General features: G+C 38.0%; 1 long non-coding RNA gene across 1 annotated transcript in view; it reads right to left on the bottom strand.

Annotated features, from left to right (window-relative positions):
* The window catches only part of LOC147655580 (uncharacterized), a 37877-nt gene extending 21363 nt beyond the window's left edge, over window positions 1–16514 (bottom strand). Inside the window, exon 1 of the long non-coding RNA XR_015289757.1 lies at window positions 16451–16514. This is a non-coding gene — a long non-coding RNA (uncharacterized LOC147655580). The remainder of the gene's footprint in view (window positions 1–16450) is intronic.
* Between the last annotated feature and the right edge of the window lie 725 nt (window positions 16515–17239).

The following is a 17239-nucleotide window of genomic DNA, read 5'->3' on the forward strand; positions in this document are numbered from 1 at the left end:
CAGGATCATACAGATACCACTACAAACAAATGAAAAAACAAACAAACAAACAAAAAAAAAGGGCTTAGAAAACAAGTATTTACTTGCTAATGTGTCATGGAGTTACTTTACCTTTAAGGGAGTTGGAGTTGCTGAGAAGTGCTTGGAGTCTTTTCTCCTGACCAATTATCGGTCATTGCTGGGAATTGACAGCAGTTTAGGCCATTGAAAAGTGGGATCAACTTGTGAACCCTACCTTAAAATGTAAAAGCAGAGCTCTCTGGGTTCTCTTTGTTTCCTGGCTGTGGAGAGTGGCAGAGCTCCAAGCCTCCCGTCCCTGCCCAGGCCATGCGGCCGGGCGGGGATGGGGCCGGGCCTGCCCCGTCTCCCGGCCGGGAGATGGGGGGGCCTGGGGAAGGTTTTCCTTGAGCCCGGGCCGGGCCGAGCCGATCTCTGGCTCGGCTGCAGGTTTTGCTGTAACTACATTCACTAGAAACTGCCCAGTGAAGAAAGAGAGAGGCCCTGGACTTGCAGCGGGTTGGAGCAGAGACTACACTCTCCAGAGCAGCCATGAGGAACTTTCCATCGCAGACGGCTCCAGCTCCTGTTCGGCAGAGATCTCCGAACCATCTACAAAAGCCTGGGCAAGATGTTAACTCTTTCATTACCCAGATGAGACTTGCGGATTAATCTTTTTATCCAGAGAGAGAGAGAGAGAGATCAACATGAAAAGAGACTTTATAAACTACCAGTGACAGGAGAGAAAAGAAGCTTCAGGAAAGGTAGAGAATTAAGAAGATGCTTTAATTAAGCTGAAATATCTCCCTGTTAAAACTATGGAGATGGACAATGAAGTTCTGAAAAGAACTCCTTTAATTCATGATATAGGATCTAGAGAGGAATAGTGTTCAAAGTGTAAATTTGAGTAAAGAGTAATTATAGTATAGTGAAGTGCTGGGAGATTAAAAGCCTTGAGAGGCAATGAGAAAACTGTTGGGAGATTTGAAGCCCTGAGAGGCCATGAGAAAACTGTTTTCTGGTGAAGCTCACAGAAACAGATGAAGAAGACTTTTTTTTGCCTTTGAATAGCTTATCCTTAAAAATGCTATCTCTAGACGCATGGCCCATACATACTTCAGAGTGATGTGAAAATGGGAGGAGTGAACTCTAATAATAGCAGCTCTGAGCAGCTAACATTAGGGCAATAGAAAACTATAACAAAAATAGTTTTCTTGTGAGAAACTCCATAAATTAACAGGAAAAAAATTCTGTTTCTCTATAAAGACTGGTAAAAAGACTAGCAAGAATTGGGACTGTTTTAACCATCAGAGTTCCAGAGTTTTTGTCTCTGTTGTCAGGTGAACAAGGAAATAGTGGGTAGATAGGGGATGGAAAGGTTTTTCTGGAAGTTTATTCTGGTGTTCTTATTATTGTGGTTTGTCAATAAACTTTCTTTTTTTTTTCCCCTTTAAGTTGTATGCCTGTTTTGCTCTTATTCTAATCCATATCTCACAGCAAGAAGTAAGTAATTTTCTTAGTTAGTGGTTTAAAACCACGACATAATGCAAGACAGCCTGTAAGTGACCAAAGCAAGATAAAAATTTACAGAAGTAACTGAACATACAGTTCTGTCTGGAATAGATGAGAGGTATATGCTTTAATCTTTCAGTATAAGGTAGCTTTTTTGCAAGAAAGGGGTTTGGCTCTTGGCCAAGAGCAACCCAACATATGCTACCTTTAAGCAAGAAAGAAAAAAAATCTTAAAGAAAAAAATAAGTTCAAGGAAGCTATTGAATTTATTAGAAATATTTCCAAGCAATACAACAGTAAAAAAATCACTGAGTTTTAAATTTGTAAAATTATAATAAACCTGTAAAGAGATTTCCCATAGCTTTAAATCGATCTGACAGGATCTTCTCTTGTTTCACAGGAATTTATACTAATGCCGGTTTATGGTTGGATTAAAAATGAACCATCTTTAATAGAAAAGTCAATTTATTGGAATTCATTCACAGATTTTCTTCACAACCCTTAACTAAGAAATCTTGGTTTAATATAATTGAAGAAACCTTTTGTGATATTCTTAAACAAAGAAAAATCGCCCAAGAAATATTTAGAAAATAATGGAGAGAATACCTCTGTGCAGCTCTTAAAAACATATACTTTTCACCAAACTCAGAAATTCTTCTTTTGTGTCATCTTCAAAATTTTATGTTTTACCTTAGAAATAATAGCCCAGATTCTGGAGGCTTTGCCTGCAAGTAGAACATGATGGAAGTCAAGGCTTGCTTTGTGCAACTACAGAAATTCATCAGCAATTCAAAACCCATGCTCTTGTTTCAGTTTTACAGATACTTCAGTGCGTCACAAACAGTAGTATTTCTTTATTTTATTCTAATAAATGCTGATCTGGGGCTAGGGTCTCTGTTAAAATTGTTTATTTTTGATCACGTGAAAAATTAGGCTTCTTTCACTCAGAGGGAGGGGAACAAATTCTATGTTTTATTTCTCTGATGTTTTCTCAAGAACAACAAGGCATATGTAATTGTTTGTGTGGAAGTTTTTGCTTTCCCCAGCAACAATTTCAGCACTGCAAATGCAGTCTAGTGCCTCTGACTATAAACACAGAAATCCTTCAGACTTTGCTGCGAGATTAACTCAGTCCCAACTGCCAAATGTTATTTAATGAGACGGTGTGTTGTAAATATAAAAGAGATGATTGACTGTTGTTGTGAACCCATGTTTTTAGGTGAGGGGCACAGGGAAAGGCTCTATGGTTTTGCTGAAGATAGGAGAAAATGTAAAAGTATTTCTTTGCAGTTTTATTACAGCTTTTTATATTTGTGTTAGTCCCAGGGAACTCATGTTAAGCAAAAGAGAAATTCCTGAGTATCCTTCCTATTGAAAACATTATGTTCCTTTCATCTATAACACTAAAAATGTGACTTCTACATCAGACAGGGAGATGAAAGGATATTTTAATAAAAGGATGACCCTCTCAGTAGAAATGCCTATTTTTACCCATGTGCAGCATGTAACATCTGCTGTCTCCGTATGAAACAAATGATTGATTCTGAATCACTTGGCAGAGTTACCTTGGAAACAAAATCGTGTAATAGCCATCACTTAGCAATTAGCTGAACTGGTCCTCAAGCAGAAACAATGTCACTTTATCTCACCAGTCAAAGATTTCAAGTCAAAAGAACACAAGTCTCTATTTAATTTTGTATATCTAGGTCAGTCTGCAAAATCCTGTAGAGACTTGCTGGGAAAACTGAGAGGAAACCTGTTGCACAGAGATTTAATAAACTGAAACTGGCCAAAATTAAATATTGCACTTGTTGTCTGAAAAATATATTTCACTTTCAATACTGAGGCAACAGACCTTCCCATAAAATGCTACGCAGCTGCTAGATAAATAATAATATATAATAATATAATAATAAATGTGATAATTATGATAATCATGGACTTCATGATCTTAAAGGTCTTTTCCAACCAAGATGATTCTGATTCCATAAAATGCAGTCTTATTCTTGAAACATAAGATAAAAAGACAAAAGGTTTGCTTAATTCTTGATTCTGTATTTTGGAAAAAAAATTAAAATGCTAGTTTAATCAATTCAGGATCCTTTACTAATGAAACTTTATTAGTAATACTTCTAAGACAGCTCAAGTGGTGACTTCACATTATATTTGGTGTATTGACCTCAAACTTCTGAAAGCAGTGTGGTTTTGCTATTTTGCTCATAAAGCCATCCTGAATGGTGGAACCCCTGTTCCCTGGTAAAGAATACTATTTTACTGAAGGCTTACAGGTCTACAGTAATTCTCTGAGATTACACCTTCCCTTACAAACCTTGATGCCAAGGCACGGCTACATAAGAGTGCAAGAGGTGCAGGGATGCAGGTGCAATGACTTTTTTCCAACCCTACCCATTCCTTCTCTCTCTTTCACACACACTGGGAAGCATGAGAGGAGATTCAGATTTTTCTGGAGTTAAAGAAAAAAAAAAAAGGCAGCATCATGTCAGCTCTAAAAGTATACCACTGACTCTTATGAGTGACTGCTTGCAGCAAGTTCAGTCTGAGCCCTGGGCCTGAGCTTGGTCTTTGAAATAGTTTTACACACTTCCCTAAAATTGTAGGAAGAGTTTTGCTAGAACGTATCTCTTGATGTCTAGCACAGTCCTCAGCTGCTAGCTTTCATACTTTTACTTTTGTAAGAGATCCTCCTCACCGCTATAGTTTTTTGCAAATGACAAAAAGGATCAGTAAAGGTGATGCAGGGCAAAGTGGAGATGGGTACAAAACACAGTGAATACAAAAATAGGTAGCCAGGAAGTTTTAATCGTTCAACAACTTTGATGTAAAAAGAGTGGAATGTGTAAAAACCAACTAATCACCTGGATTTCTAGCAACCGTCTAACAGGTGCATGGCAGCTGCCCATTAGGAGCAAGGCTCCTTTATTCTATAGCTCCAGCTTCCCAGGTTCAAGCAATGGCCTAGGAATGTACAATCACTGTCAGAGGTCACACTCTGCTCTACTAACATCCCTGATAGTTCCTTGCAGTGCAGTGATATCACACTTGAGAAGGAACTTTTTCTGAATGTATGGATTATTTCGAAGTAGGAAACTAGTCACCAAGGGAGTTTTATACTATTGTTGGGGGGAGGGCTTCTGGAGGGATAGGAAATATCAGAGAGACTTTTCGATGTGGAAAAGAAACAATCATTCATTGTTCCTTTACAATGAGGATATAATGAAAAAGGTGAGTTGGTTTTTTTTAATAGTGAGCTGCAGAGAAGAATTGCAGTGATCTTTATCAGATTTAACTGTTAATACTATCCTCTGTCTTTCCAAATACCTCTGGATTTGTATGTTGTGTCTAAGAAATATTCACACATAAGATGGTATCCACAGTCTGTTGATTGATAGAAAATATTGCATATTATTTACAGAGGAGCAAGTAAATCATCTATTGCTGTAGAGATAAAGCTACAACAAAACTAAGGACTAGTCAAGACTGTAAGGGATGGGTTAGGTAAGCATTAACAGTAATAAATTTTACACTGAAATATTCCTGCAAAGGAAAAGCCTCCAATTAAGATAAAGGCAAAATTTGTGTGTTATTCTAACTTGAAATAGTTAATATTGCTTTAAAAATTCTGGGCATTTTGAAATATCTGACAGAGATTAAAGAAGTAGCATGTAGAGGTAAATTTTTGTCTTTGATGACCTGTCATGAAATTTATTGAGTACTAGCTGCTGTGAATTTAATTTCAAAGTTGTTTTTGACAGTTTGCTCCAATTATATCCTTATTGAAAGGCTAGATTTTTGGTAGATTGACAAGTTTCCTTTTTATTTTTGCCTTCTAATGAGCAAAATTATCTGTTACAGTATATTGATCCAGCTTATTTATTTCTGGATATTTAAAATATGGTCTGTTGTCCTCTTCAGATACTCTTACCACCTGCAGTACAGCAATAAATACACTTGCATTTTCAAAAATAGGTAGGGGGAAAAGTCACTTTTAAGGAGACTGCTTTTACTGTGAAATTAAACTATATTAAAAGCTATGGGCTTGTATTACTTAAAGAGAGGATTGAAGTATTTGAATGCATATTGACATAGGCACACACACACATAATGACATATAGGTCATTAGCTCCCTCCAGAAACACAATAGACCATATAGCCTCCTTCAACGGCATGGATTATGACTAATGTTTAGATACCATCAACATCTATTGGCCTGGTTCTGACCAGTGCATGAAGACCTGATTGAGGACATTGCAGTTGCAGAGTCATTGTAGAGTGATTGTGACACATGTAGAGTGTGGAAGCAACAAAGACAGTCCCTGCATCCATGCAGTTTCAAGAGGGACACTGTCAACAGGAGAGCTTCCCAAAGGATGAGAAACAACAGTCACAATAAGTAGCAGGGGACATTTTGAATGAGGCAAATAAATCTTTACTATAGCAGGTTTAGACACTGCTCAGAGAAGTGACAGAATCACCATCCTTGGAAGTTTCTAGTACTGCCCAGAATGAGCCCTTGGCCAAACTCATCTAGCTTTGCAGTTAGCTCTTCTTGAAGCAGGTGACTACAAGAGGAGCTTCCAGCCTAAACCCTTTTCTGGGTCTATGATTTTTTAAAAAGAAGCTATCAATTAAATAAACTACTCTCCCAGGCAGCAAAGAGAGCATTCTGATCATCCATCACACTGGAAATCCAGAATACATTCCACTTTCTGGGGAGAGCCTCAGAAAGGCCAGAAAGGAACTAGAATGGTTGAATTGTGGTGTAAAAGAAACAAGAGCAAGGACCATTACAATCCTTCAGTAATGAGGAAAGACAATACTGCTGGATTAAATGTAAAAGTATGGCATTTCCAGGCATGAAAACTAAGAATAAATCCTTTTTAAATGCTTCAGGAGATGAAAAGCAGAGAGACAATCAGCAGAAATAATAAGGAAAGAGGATACAGAGGAGACAGAGAAAAAATAACTCAGCTGTAGAAAAAATACTTATCACTAATTTATTATTTCTCTACCATTTCCATCTTACAAGATTTATGAAGGATCAATATATTGTAACATGAAAACAGTTCACGGATATAAAATTGTTCTAAAGTTTAAGATAAGAATGCTGCAAATGAACCAGAAGAAAAATTCCCAGAATAAAAATTCATGAAATTAAAAGAAGGACCTAGTCCTGAGATAAAAAAACAAAAATGTGCCAGATTGTGACTGATGGTATAATCGATGGAGTACACTTGATCTGGATAATTCAGCAAAGGGGATTGGGTCTCAACTTTGTTGATATTAATTTCATTATAGTTTCATATAACTTGCTTTCCCTATTAATTGAATGGTGGTGCAAGGTATTAATGCTATTACAGCTAAAGTAGCAGCCTAATGATATGAATCAGATTATGGCCATAGTAAGAATTTCCACATGTGTGAGCATTTGAATTTCCATTCTGTGAAACAAGAATGGAGATTTCAAAACTACATCTGTAGCTTTTCACACCACACATGAAAATGCACACATGCACATGGAACATCATTAATATTGCAAGACTTCATTACTGAACATTCTGATCAGGACTTATTTCTACAGTAATTGGGTCCTTGCTTATTTATCTTGTAGTCTGAATGTTAAAAAGGGAAAGGGAATAACTCAAGTTGGTTGTTTGTTGGTCTGTTTGTGGGGGTTTTTGGGGTGGTGGTGTGGTGGTTCTTGTTGGGGTTTTTTGGGGCTTTTTTGATGTTGGTTTTTGGGGATATTTTTTTTGTAAGCTTGTTAATAGAGTGCTTCCCATTTTCAAGGATTAAAAGAAGGACAGAATAATGCACGTTAAGGTGATGTTGAGAGTTAGGTGTCCTTCCTTTAGTTCTTTTAGTTACCTGTGGAATTTTTACCCATTAGTTGCAGGAAAACCTGACTGCTTGTACATGTATAGTGGATGCTTGAGAAACACAAAAGAGTTCGGATGGGCCCAGGGGCAAAGGAGGGCCGGAAAAAGGGAGGGCAGGGGCAGTTTGGGCAGGTTTCTTTGGCTTCAGAGACGGACACTTTGCGGGGAGCTGCTGCTGCGGAGGGAAGGGAATTTCGCCATCACCCAGACGGAGCTGCTGCTTCTTCTCCTTCTTCCCTCTTTGTTGGTGGTCTCGCACCTCCTGTCCTGCCAGGACGTGTGGCAGTGTCAGGCACCGCTGCAGAGCTGCTGATACACCTCAGCCACCGGCCCGGGATCTCAGCTCATCCCTGCTGTTCCAGCTGAGTGTTCCTCAGAGCCCTGCAGGAGCACCGGGACTGACTTGCCCGAGGGGGTTTGTGAAACAAAGCCTCTCCTCCATCCCTTCCCGTCTCAGCTGAGAAGGCTGTCATGGGGTCCCTGGTTCTGTTTTCTTGCTAATGCTGTAGTTATTGTTGTTTGTTTGCCTCCTTATACCAGTAAAGAACTGTTATTCGTATCCCCAGATCTCTGCCTGAAAGCCCCTTGATTTCAAAGTTATAATTCAGAGGGAGGGAGTCTACATTTTCATTGCAAGGGAGGCTCCTGGCCTCCCTAGCAGATACCTGTCTTCTAAAACCGAGACAGGTGGGAAAGACTCTTGGGGAGCCAGAAAGACCAATACCGTTGCAATAAATAAGATATAAATAAATAAGACATAAATAAATAAATAAGAAATAAATTCTGTATGCATGGTAAAAGTACTTTTTTTATTTTATTTATTCTATTTTATTTTTTTTTTATTCTGATAGGATAATGTGCATTCATACTTTAGTAGTATATGATATAGATTAGATTTATTTATAATACTCATAAGCATGCAGTATTTTCTATCTGTTCATGTAATGGGATAGAGAATTAGAAAAGCAGAAGAATTTCACCATATGTTTTGATGCTGGGAAATGCTGAACACATTCACCTCCCATTTAACTTTAGGTTGGTTGATCAGAGTAAGAAAGCTTTGTACTATGGACAAGGAGATAACAATGTTAAAGTTGATATAGTTTATTAAAAAAATATAGTATACCTTCATCTAATACAACACCCCCTCCTCCCTCCTTGTTGCAATCCTCCTCCCGATGGGACCCCTCTGTCGCACCCCCCGTGGTGAGAGTCCTGCTCGTCTCGGGACACAGGCAGCGGAGGAGCTCCTGGAGTGGATACAACACGGACTCAAGGTATCTAGACACAGGAGGCTCAAACTTGCTGGAATAATCCCGGGTTTATTGTCTGTCGTCCATCCGGGGCAAGAGACAGACGGAAAATGCCTTGGGTTTTATCTCTTATACCAGGGGGCAGGGGTGATTAGGGGATGCAGGGAGGTCACAGCCAATGGGAAGGGGGAAGGGAAAGAAGGTTTTCAGGTAGGAACCAACATTACACAAACCAGAGGTGAGTTTTACCCTTGGGAGGTACCAAGATTTTTAGATGCACTACAACACCTCCTCAAATATTAAAAACCTATGAACCTTTACCCATAACTTCAAAAATTATTGAGAACAGATAAACCAGATAATATCATTATTTTAAAAATATCATAAATTAAATAAAAATCAGATGGGTTTTTGCTATTATATGCCTAAGTATTTCTAACAGATGGTTTTTTAGCTTGAAATAGTTTATAGTAACTTCCCTGTATATGCTAGATTATTCTATCATCAGGTACCCATCCTTCATTTACAATTTTCAGCATTCAAAGATGAGCACACAAATCCCAGATTATATTTTCCCCTTTTTTTGTTATTTATTATTCTAAGTGTCTTTATTTTGCCTTTTTAGAAAAAAGTTAATGCAAACTCAGGCATATTTTGTCCCAAAGTAATTCTGTTAATTTTGAAAAAGCAGAAGAGTGCACACAGCCACCTAATAAAGGAGATGGAATATTAAGTATTTTGCAGTTCATTGCTTGAAGAGAATGCACTAAAAATCAATTTAGCTAATTGAATGTAGTGCTTGAATATAGTTAATTGTCTTTAGACCACTTCCAACAAAAAAGCAGGTCTCGTTATATACTTATACATATTCTATCAGACTTAAAATATGTCAGCCAATACTTTATCTCACTGCTAGAAAGGTTTTCTGCACTACAATCTAATTTTCCCTTCTTTTATTGTGATTTCATCATCTTTATCCTTATTCTCTTTTTGGGTGTTAATGAGTCTTAACTGCTTGCAGAATAAAGTCATGGGTTTTAAACAAGAGATACAGGCTGTTATTGCTTTACTTTGTCATGTATCTTCTCAGAATTGAGATAATTTTAACTCCCTGCTTACAAATATCTCCAGGATGTCAGTACTAGGTAACAAGAATAGCCAAACAAGATTGCACATAGAGTCTGTGTTGTTTAACATTTGCTTAAGAGTGCCTATTCTTTTCCTCGTGTGAAATGTTGTTCTTCTTCATGTGCCAAACAAAACATGGCAAAACACGCTGTGCTCTTTCTGATTTATTGTCATTGCCTAGTCTCTTTCAAACTTTATATTGCTGAAAGACAAAGATACTTGGGCAAAGTAAATTTAACCCTCTCTTCTTGTTGTGCATCTCAGTGGGGAAATAACCATCTGCAGGAGCAACTTGGCTGGACTCCCGATGTTATAAAGTGGGAATAACAGTTGTTTGTGAACAGCCACGGTGCCTTGTTATAATTTTTATTCACCACTCATTCAGGTAGAATTCTAAATTCTTTTTTAAATAGACGATTTTCATTTGAAGAGAGATAGGAGTATTCTCTAAGCATGTGCAATTTGCCTCTTTCACTTACGGCTCTTTCACTTATTTATATCAAGAAGTACCATCTTCCTCCTGTCTCCAAAAGGAAAAATATGCATAGGAAAAAGAGACAGAGGAGAAAAAAATATAAAAAATAAACAAATAAAACTAGTGTGAGGGATAGAAAATGAAAATGAAAGTAAAGGAGACAACTCAAAAAAGCAAAGCTGGAAAAGGAGCAGGAGAGTGTATCACCCTTGTTCTAGAATTGCACCTTGCACTCTCTTGAATTTGCTTTAATATTATTATATTATTTATTTAGCTTACCATCTGTTCATAGATACTGATGAGGGCTTCTGCCAGCTCTAGGGAAACACTAATCCAGATGTTTCTTCTCCGTTCCCACTAAATTGTAGTGTTAATGAATCACAGCAAAATTTTTGACTACACAGATTGAAAGCACAGAACAAACTCTCTTTTAATACCTTTTCAAAACATTCATATGAATCACATACTTGTGATTTATTTGTGATTAACTTCTGAAATGAGAAATACTAATGTTCTTCTAGATCACACGTATAGTGAATAGAGGCAGGGGGCCTGTTATTCCTGGTAGGCATTTTACCTGTCCAGAACTCTGGTGGTGGCTCTCCACATGCATGCTCATCATGCTTTCTCAGGATCAGAACCATTCATTGTCATGTTTGCAGTAGTTAGGGTACCTTTCCCAAACAGCCTTCCCTCTTACTCTCTTTTCAAACTGCCCTTCAATGTCAATTTGTTGTGGCGCCTTTGGGGATGGATAACAGTACAGGAATGGAGAGCAGGAAGACTGACTGTTCCAATGCACTGGAGTAAAGTGAAAAAGTTAATCTGTGCTACAGGTAGGAACATGTTTAAAGAAATTTAAGACATTGAGCTTTTTGTCTCTCTGAAAACAATACCTAAAGGGTTTCCCTATGAAAAACCTAATAATGGTTTTATGACCTTTGTTCTGGCAGCAGCTCACTGTATGCCAGTAAATTCCTTCTCTTGCAATGCACTGCAAGGCAGAATTTGCCAGCTGTGCTGGAATGATGTACTGTGGTGTCCCATGGAGATGAAGAGTGCACTGTGTTTTAGCAGTGCTATGGACAGCTGAGAAGTGCATTCAGCACTGATAAGGTGTTGCTTTGGAAAGAATCTACATTTGGACAACACTCTCAGGCACACAGTGTCATTCTTGGGGTGTCCTGTGCAGGGCCAGAAGTTGGATTTAATGACCCTGACGGGTTCTGACTTAGCATATTCTACTCAGATTCTATGATACATCTGCATCCAGAGTTCTCATTCTTCCTGATGTAGTATGCCTATGGAAGACCTCTGTGGACATGTCAAATGAAGTCTAATTACACTGAGATGAACCACAATTATGAAGTGGGGAGTAGGTACCAAACCAGGTCCTGCCTGATTTAGGGAAATGCATTAATCACTACAGAAGGCAGAGTCTGAAGTAACTTCTTTGCCCTTCTCTTTTGCAGACATCTTCTAAAATAGACTAAGGTATTAGTCCTTAGAGTACTAAGGACTTTATTGATATAAGCAATTTTGAATTTGTTCAGGTGTGTGTTCAAGTCTTCTAACAATATTTGAATGACTGTTTGTCTGGTCCTTTTCACTAAAGCTTCTATGACAGACAATGGAAAATACCCAATGGACAATGATAACCTTTGTTGTTTTGGTTGTTTTATCTTATAGCGTGCTATTAATTTTGTAATAGGAATGTCCAAGAAATGTTGAGACAGTATTTTCACTCTCCAGTGTAAAACACTTCATTCATAAAGTTATGTTTTTTATCTCTGACAGGTGATACAAAATCTTTGTCATCTGTGTCTGTTTTATCAATTAGACACTGCTCCTGGACTTCTAAATTGTTTCATACTACACAGGAAGGAGACATGCATTAAAGGCCCATTTCAACGGTAATGAAAATAGAATCTAATATTCGACAACATATAAGAAGAGAAAACATCTGCTCATATTATTATGAGAGTCTCAGTCCTCTCTATAGTATGTTCACTATAAATTATGGATGAACAACTGAGATAAAAATATGCGTATTTTTGTTTCAGAGCTTCAGGCTGAGTTGTAGATTTAGGGCTTTGTGCATCCTGAATTCTGAAAGCATTCCCTGAGATATCACAATCCAAACTTACTGCAATAACATAAGAAATGATATTCAAAAGCAGATTAAACAGAACTTTGCAAATATATTTAAACATTGGTCAGCCAAAAAACACTCCAGGATTTAAATACTGTCTCTAAGCAAGGAACTGTATCATGTCATACTGCCCTGGACAGATACTCTTCCAGTATAATATTTACCCTTTTTTAAAATTGGTACTCAGTTTACATAGAAATCAGGAACATTCAATGCAATTCCATTCTTTGATGCAGCCATATCACTGGTGAATTTAACCTACTGTTTTTAAAAAATTGATTTCTAAATAATCTGTCTCTGTTGAGATGAGAAAGGATTTCATTTTTTCTGCAGGCATACGCAGGATCATAGGATTATAGAATTTTATAGGTTGGAAGGGACCCATAAGGATCACCTGGCCCAAACTCTATCTCTAAACAGGACCAACTTAGATCACTTTATTCAGGGCATTGACCAGTTACAGTTTAAATAATTCTGAAGCTTGACATTTAATGAAGTCTCTCAGCAATCTCTTTTTTTTTTTTTCACCTAACAATTAATTAGATTTTCTCACTTTGGAATGTCTGTCCATTTCTGCTCACCCTATCATTTTTATCCCTAAAAAACATCTATTTTTTCTAAGCCTTCTATTTTAGTAGTCAAAGAAAGCAACAAGATCCTTCTCTTATCCTTCCCATAAATATTAGTGGAGTGGCAGAACTGGGCGTAGTTGTCTTGATACAATTTCAGCAGTGTTGAATAGAGGGGAAAACACTTCTGTACCTGCTGGTTTAACTCTTGCTTATGCAGTTTCCATATTCTTTGTTTATCACAGGGCTGTGTGGTTGTCTCATCATGTGCTCCTGAAAATCCCCAGGTCCTTTCTGACAGCAAATGACATTGATGAAGGAGAGAAGAAAACCTCTGTTCACAGAGATGATCACAGAGACAGATGGAGAGAACCTTTGCCTTTGAACAACTCATCCTTAAAATAATACCCCATGAGTTCATGGCCCATGAACTCACCTCTAGGAGGGCTGTGAAAATGGGAGGAATGTCACAATGCAGAATTTTTGCCCGGGTGGCTGCTATTTGTGGAAATGAAAAGCCACAAGAAAACTGTTTCTTGTGGAGAAGTCTCCATGGCATGACAAGAGAAAACTCCTCTCTCTACAAGGACTGATGAAAGACTGTTGTACAGTTAGTACTCTTTTAACATCCCATATTTTGTCTCTATGTTGTCACTTGGGAAAGGAAGAAGCTGGGCAGGGGGAGGAGAGGTTTGTGGAGGTTTTATTCTGTTTTCCTATTCTTGTAGTCATGTTAATAAAGTTTCTTTATACCTTTTAAGTTTTAAGCCTGTTTTGCCCTTCTCCTAATCCATATCTCACAGCAAGAAATAAGTAAGTGTCCTGGTGATTTTAGCCAGCACTAAACCCACCACATTATTTGGTGCATTGGCTGGGAAACTCAAATTGGTGAGTCTAAACCACTACAGCTAGTGTTGGTAAAGTCTTCAAGTTTCATTTTTATTTGATCACTAAATGGGAGCTTGGTCTGACCCACAGATCAGTTTATGAGAATGGCTGTAGTAGATTGCAGTCCTTCTGCTGTCAAGCTTAGTGAGACTCTTTCACAAAGAAAAAAACTTTGCAGCTGCTAAGATTTTAAAAAAATGTACCTTTTTTTAAAAAATATGTTGTTCTCCTGCATGAATGTACTAGGATCCTTCTGTGAAAATAAACCAAGAAAAAAGTATCCTGGAAAGCTTTTGAAAGTCTTACACAGTTTCAGCCTTACATGAACTATTATAGGTATGCTATAAATTGTCACAATCACACAGGTTATAATGAAGATGTTGATTCATCCCCAAAAACACAGGCAGACTGTGATACTGTGTCCTTTTCTGATTTTGATCTAGTACACTGATGCATTTCATTTCATGTAGCTTGATCAAAATCAATGTTTAGTGCACAGATTCTTAATTTCATTCTGTTGTTCCAGAATAACTGTCCTCAATTGAATCACTATATGAGATAACAGATGAAAAAGAAATAAATGGACTGTGATCTAGATATTGCTCCAAGTGGCAAAATCTGTGTTATTCTCTTTGAAGAAACTCACTGTGTATTGAGTGATTACCTTTTTCCTTCTCCTTTAGTCAGCTGCTTAATTGAGGTCCTGTTTTACAATATTGAATAATGCATATTGATTCACAGCTTTCAAAAAAACTGCAAGAGTAAGATTGGCATCTGGTGGACTTGATAGATGCATAAGGCACTCACAATGCTTTTCTGTCAGGCAATTCAGTCCCCAGAAAAGGAGACTGCATGACTAATGAGTTTTGCACCTCCTCTTCATGTGTTCATCTGCTTTCCCATTGATATAATTTATGAGGCATTTCTGTAAGTCAAGGTTAGCACACTTAAGTGGCAGCACTTGGTGGTAGCCATTATAATAACCATAAAGCTAATAAAACAAGATTCTAGAAAGTGGGAAATTAAGTCTTGACAGCAGAGTTTTCTGTTTATGCCGTTGCTAAATATTTGCAGTTCATTAAATAGTCACAGTCAGTTTGATACTGTATTTACATTCACAACTGCTTTTACAAATCAGAATTCTTGCATAATTGCTGCACTTCTGAAGAGCAGGTTTTGTTCATCTCCACTAAATGAAAACTTTCACACTAGTTTGCTATGATGAAGTGAGTAGTTAATGTGACATCACTTTAATAAAACTTTTGACACTCACATGACTATCTGCTAAAGAGAACAGAGCAGATATTCCTAAACTGTCACAGGCAGACACTTCTTCTGTAGAAGCCCCTACAGAAACATCTAGTCAAGCAGCAGATGGGGCTCAAAATAAACTTAATGTGTTTGAAATGCAGTTGTGTCATGAAGAAACACTTGGAGCTGAGGACAAAGTCTTTGGTAACCATCAGAAAACTGCTGCTGTCTACAAGAGTCAATAGGGAGCCTTTTAGCTGGTTCTTTGGAAGTGTATCAGGTACAGGTACAGTACATCACAGCTTTTTCTGCATAGTCCACTAGTATTTGAGATGAACAGAAACACCATGTTTCATAAGAATAAAATAAAGCAGAGAAGACTGTGTTCAGTCAGGAGCACAGATTTGAGGTAGATCAAGACAAACAGTGATGTTATTGTACATGAGATTTATTCTGGCAGTATATAAAAGTAGGATTGTTTGGAGTCTTTTAGGTACAAGCCAGTAGGACAAGTCATGAATTTCTATTAGCATCCCAAAAGCTGTATTGTTAGAAGTCCAGAAAACTGAGCAATGTTTGTATGTAAGTTATGAAAGAGGGCATAATAAAGTAAATGTGTTCAGCAAGTCATTAGATATTTTTATAAAAGCAGACTTTTACTGACTGACAAATGTCTAGCAATCCAATACTGAACTAATCATTAGGGAGAACAGAGGAAGTTTAATAAGAAGTGCAAAATACTGAATGAGCATTGAAACTGACTGCATAAACAGCAGTCCGGCTGAGGAGAACCCAGAGACAACAGTGAATGGCAGGCTGAGTACAAGCCAACAGTGTGGTACTACTGTAAATAGGGTAGGTTATGGACTGTCCCATGTTAGGATCATGGTGAGCAGAAGGGAGTTCTTACTTTCCTTCTCTCAGTATTATTGATGAATCTTCATGTATGTGTGAATAGGGGTCCTTAAGTTAAATAGGGTCATGGAGAAACTGGAGAGGATCCAGCAGAAAAAAGCTAAGATGGTTTGGGACACAGAACATATGTGAGGAGTTGGACTTCGTTCTTGTGAAGAGATCAGAGGATCTGGGCTTTCAGAGGGTGATCAGCCTAAGTCTGCGCAAATGGCAGCTAAAAGCTGATGGTGTCACTCATCTTTGCAGAAACTCAAGATGGTCTTGAGTTGCAGTTTGGGAGATTTAAGGTGGACATTAGGAAAAGGTACATTCACCAGAAAGGTAGTGCAGCACTGAAATGGGTTATTCATGGGGTAGCCAGAATCTGTGATTTTGGAGATTTTCAAGACTTCTTAAACATAAACATGACTTACCTAATCTGCTGCAGCAACAGTCCTGTTTCAACAAGAAGGCTGGAGTAGAGACCCCAGGAATTCCCTGCCAAAGAAGTTTAGTTTTTTTAGTTTTAGTTTCACAGTTTTAGGATGATCTCAGGGTTTAAAACCAGCTAACAACAAAGTACCATATCAGCAATTCAGAGACGAGGACATCCCAGCCCAGATCAGAAGCCAGTTTTAGGCATTTATATAGGGTTTTACTTGTCTGGCACTTATATAGGGTTCTATTTTTGGTAACAATTTCCCATTGGTTCTACATTCTTCATGACATCAGTTACCTGATAATCATTACAAAGTTTCACAACATAACTCTTGGTCACTTCTTCCCTAGGGAGTAGTTATCCATGTCTGTCTCTCCCATGGTTTCTGTTTGATTAGGCCTAAGACACTAGGCTCCTTTACCAGTTCCATTGTGCTCTCCGTTTTAGTCCCCATGGTAGCACACATCCGCTTGCTCACTTCCCCAGCAAGATCAGAGAGAAAATTGGAAGGGAAAAAGTGAGAAAAATCATGGGGTAAAGACTGTTTAAAAGATAAAGCAAAAGACACACACACACAAGTAAAGCAAAACAAGGAATTCATTCATCTCCTTCTGTGGTCAGCCAGGTGTTCAGCCATCCACTGAAAACCAGGGGATGCTTATACAGTAATTTGGGAAGACAAATGCTATCACTCCAAATATCTCTCTATTCATTCTTCTTCCCCTATATTTATATACTGAGCATGACACCATATGGTCTGCAATATCCCTTTCATCAGCTGCGG

The sequence above is a fragment of the Cyanistes caeruleus genome, chromosome 1 (genome assembly GCF_971803275.1).
Source record: "Cyanistes caeruleus chromosome 1, bCyaCae1.hap1.1, whole genome shotgun sequence".
NCBI classification, from domain to species: domain Eukaryota; kingdom Metazoa; phylum Chordata; class Aves; order Passeriformes; family Paridae; genus Cyanistes; species Cyanistes caeruleus.